The sequence below is a fragment of the Delphinus delphis genome, chromosome 18, assembly GCF_949987515.2.
Source record: "Delphinus delphis chromosome 18, mDelDel1.2, whole genome shotgun sequence".
NCBI lineage: Eukaryota > Metazoa > Chordata > Mammalia > Artiodactyla > Delphinidae > Delphinus > Delphinus delphis.
Genome location: NC_082700.1, coordinates 35,949,046 through 35,952,938, shown reverse-complemented (window position 1 = coordinate 35,952,938; position 3,893 = coordinate 35,949,046). Strand labels below are relative to the sequence as shown.

Genomic DNA, 3,893 nt, shown 5'->3' with positions numbered 1-3,893 from the left:
GCTGTGGACTCAGCTACTGCAGTCAGAGGGCCAGGGTTGCAGGCACCAATTCTTCTATTTCCCAGGCTCTGCCTCTTCCATGTGTTCCAGTCCACCCACTTTTATATGTACAGATGTGTGGAATTCTCCAGCTTCCTGCTGTATTGAGAAGAAACACCTTTGTTGAGTTGTGGATATTTTACTAGTTGTAGTTTGTAGGGGATAGAGAAAGGTATTTTTTCACTTTGCCATATTGCTGACATCCTGTCTTTTTTTAAATTGATTTTTTTTCATATTTTCAAAATGGTAATTAGGTATTACCAAATAAAGTAATAAACAGCTCTTAACTCAGAGTGCAAATGAAAGCACCTTATTATTTTAAAGATACAAAAGCAAGAAAATACAACATAAACTTATCCACATTTTTAAGTAGTCATCTGTGTGATAGGTAAATGCCATTTAAAAACATTTTCAATAGAAAAATGATTTGTAAATCAGTTTACAGAAGATCGAAAAAATCAATTTTTAATACTAACCTTAACTATAAATAACTAAAAAGAAAATTGTCCTCTCTTCTCTTTTTGCTTCAACATTCATGTCTTTTGCTCTTTGCCTTTGGGAGAAAATATTGCGCTGTAAGGCTGCCATCTTTTGGGGTGAGGACAAAATTCAAGATCTTCTTTAATGTAACCTCTTTCCATGCAAGTCTGAGCGGAAGGAAAACCAACTTCCCAGAAATTCTCCTGTGTGTTGGGTGGAATGTAGCAAAATCGGGGTCCAGCAGGAAGCCAACTTCTTTCCTCTTTCTTCCGCTGGAGAATCTGCATAATAAAATTTCACATTCTTTACATGTGTGTCCAAGCAATTTTCTTCTCTCTTCTTTTTTCCGATCCACCTCAATATGAGGAAAATTTTGTAAGCTAGTTTCTCTTTCATCATCTTTAAAATATGACTCAACAAATGCTTTCTGTTTGACTTTATCTTGTTTATCACTACAAGTGTTTGATTTTTTTTGTAGTAGCTGACAACACCTTCTCTTCATCTGCTACTTGGGGGAAGCTATCCACCAAACAGGATTCATATTTTTCATGTGTAGTCCGATCAAACATATCTTGCAAGCTATCATCCATTTTTCTTTCTCCATTTGGACTTTTTTCTCCCTTCTGCTCTGCTTCTTCAGTTTTAAAAACATAGTTTCACTAACCAGTGTACAGTCCATGTCCACTGTCTCTCCTCCAGCTAATCCTGACTGACTTCCATTCTTTATATCTGCTACAGTAATATCCATTTTATACTGAGAAAGGTCTGCTCTTGGATCTATACTCCACTGGATATTTTCAAAGAATACATCTTGGTTGTTTGTGGAGACTTTATTTTAGCAATTCTACATGGATTTAACAGAAGAACTGGTTCAAATTCACATGCTTCAAGGATTGACCTGGTTTTTATTTTTATAGGCTCATGAGAACCAGCAGCCTTCATGTCATCAAAAAGATTCTCTGTCTCTAAACTTTCATGTGGATGCAGAAGGATTCTAAAGATAGGATTTTCTTCCTTTATTTGTAACAGTGTTTTATTATCTGGAGATTTACTCAAGGACTGGAAAAGAGACTCCTGTAAACAGGGCTCTTTTGGTTTAACCCACAGCTCCTACTCAAGGCCTTACAGCTTGAGAAAGAGCCCTTTGGAACAGGCTTCAAAACTTCATAGAGAGTCACTTGCCTAAATCTGAGTTTAGAGTTCTCACTTCCTTGGCTTTTCTCTTGACACTGAATAGCTGAAAATCAATCAGACAGATCCAGAGGTTTATCCATCACATAGTCTCCATTCATGGAAGAACAATTATCCATTGCAAAAAGAAAAGCATTTTCTTTATCAAAGGAGGTTTGGGGGCAGCTTATTTCATCTTCACTTTCTTCCCCAATTTTCTTCCTTTTAGCTCTGCCTCCCAAAGATTTCAGGGGTACTACATGCTTATCTTTATCAGTAGCAGTATCTTTAGTGTGATCAATACTATCCTGTTCACTTAGGGGTTCACTTGTATTTCTATTTATAAGCATCTGCTTATTAGGAGATGACTGGTTAGTGATCTTGTTTACTTCAGCTCCAAGATTATGATGTGTGAAAAGAGCACCATCTTCAGATTTTGATCTAGGTTTCTCTAATTTATAATTAGAAATGTTGCTGAAAGGCACTGTTTTCAGATTTTTGTTTTGTTTTCTTTTGTTTTTGGTTTTTTTCTCCAGTCTCTAAAAGAGAAGGGGAAAAAAAAAAAAACTTATATTCAAACCTAAACTACTTTTTACATTAGAGGTAGCTCCAAGTACAGGAGATGATACCTGAGTGGTCAATTCTTCTTGAGGAGGAGTCTTTGAATTAGAATCTGAAAATGTTAAACTATCTTCACCATTTCTTCTAGATTCCTCAAAATGTCTTTTTTTTTTTTTTTTTTTTTTTTTGGTGATCTCATTCCAGGCAGTGGTAGAGCTCATCACCAAGAGGGTTCTTAGGGCCTCAAGATTCAGATTCATCTTGAACACTAAGTCCAAGTATTTCAGAAATAACTGTAGCTAAATTATCAGGAGAATAACTGATTTTTCCATATGATTTAGCCATTGGAGCTCGACTCTGATCACAAGTGTTGGTCACTAGAATTTCACTTTCATTAGGTTTATGTTGTGGATGAGTTGAAGACTTTGGTACTTTTTTCAATTCATGTGCACACGCAGAATGCTCCAGTTTAGTATGTGTTTGTTCTATGTGTTGGACACCGAGGTTTTCCTTTCTTCGTAGCCAGTTAGCACCAGAAAATGAAAACGTTGTTATTGGTGAATCTGGAATAATACCTTCTTCAGATTTAAGATCAGTTGCTTGATGTGGTTGATCATTCTCAATTTTCTGCTGCAGCTATTCAGAAAACATTTTATTTTCTTCCTGTAGGTATTCTTTTCATTCATAAGCTCTGTGATAACTTTAAGATTCTGCTGTCGAATATTTTCAAACTCTTGTTGTTTCTTCTGCTTATGTTCTTCAGTTATTGCACAGCAATCACATAATCCTGCTCTTAATTGATATTCTAAAACTTTAATGGTTTCATGAAGAACTTTCTGTTGCTCTCTCAGCTGTTGATTTTTGGTGAAGAATTCTTCTAGTCTTTGTGCATGTAAAATTAATTCCTTTTTCAGTTTGGTTACTTTTACTTGTAAACCTTGTACTTCTTTATCATGATACTCCTTTAGTTTTGTCCAAAGATCCTTAAAGTCATTAGATACATCTGGGTTTCCACAACTGCTTCCTGAGACAGTCATTTTGCTTAATATGCTCCACACTTCTACTGCTTAATGTTTTCTGCCCTTTTCTGTTACATTATATACATCTGAAGTTGTCTTTGGCCAGTTTAAATGCAGCTTGGAAGATTGCCTCGAGATTCTTAAAAGCCCCAGCACAGAAGCAGGCACACTCTGAGGCTGAGCAGAGAAGGCCGTTTGCTTTTCTCCTTGTTTGCCATTTGCTTTCCTCCTAGTTCCATCACTAATCGGCCAAACTGCCAGTGGTCAAGTCTCCCCCTCAGAACAGCCCAGCCCGGGCTTTTCAGGGCTAGGGGAGGGCCCTAAACTGATTGCTGATAAACATTAACTTAAAAAGAACACCACAGTCAATCCGAGATTTTATTCTCATACAATAAATATGCCTTAGAGGATATTGGCAATACTAAAGCCTGTTTTGCTTTTGGTTTTATCTCCTCATTTTAATGACTTATATCATTAATGAAAAGCTTTTTCCTCCAAAATAATATATATATATATATATAATACAATATATCATATATTTATATATATATATATATTACATATAAAATAATTTGCACTTTCCCTTCCCTTTCAGCATAACAGACTCATCTTCAGTATATGGCA

General features: G+C 35.9%; 1 pseudogene; it reads right to left on the bottom strand.

Moving 5' to 3' along the window:
- Positions 1 to 572: 572 nt before the first annotated feature.
- LOC132413808 (DNA endonuclease RBBP8-like) lies at positions 573 to 3,287 on the bottom strand (annotated as a pseudogene).
- Positions 3,288 to 3,893: the final 606 nt, after the last annotated feature.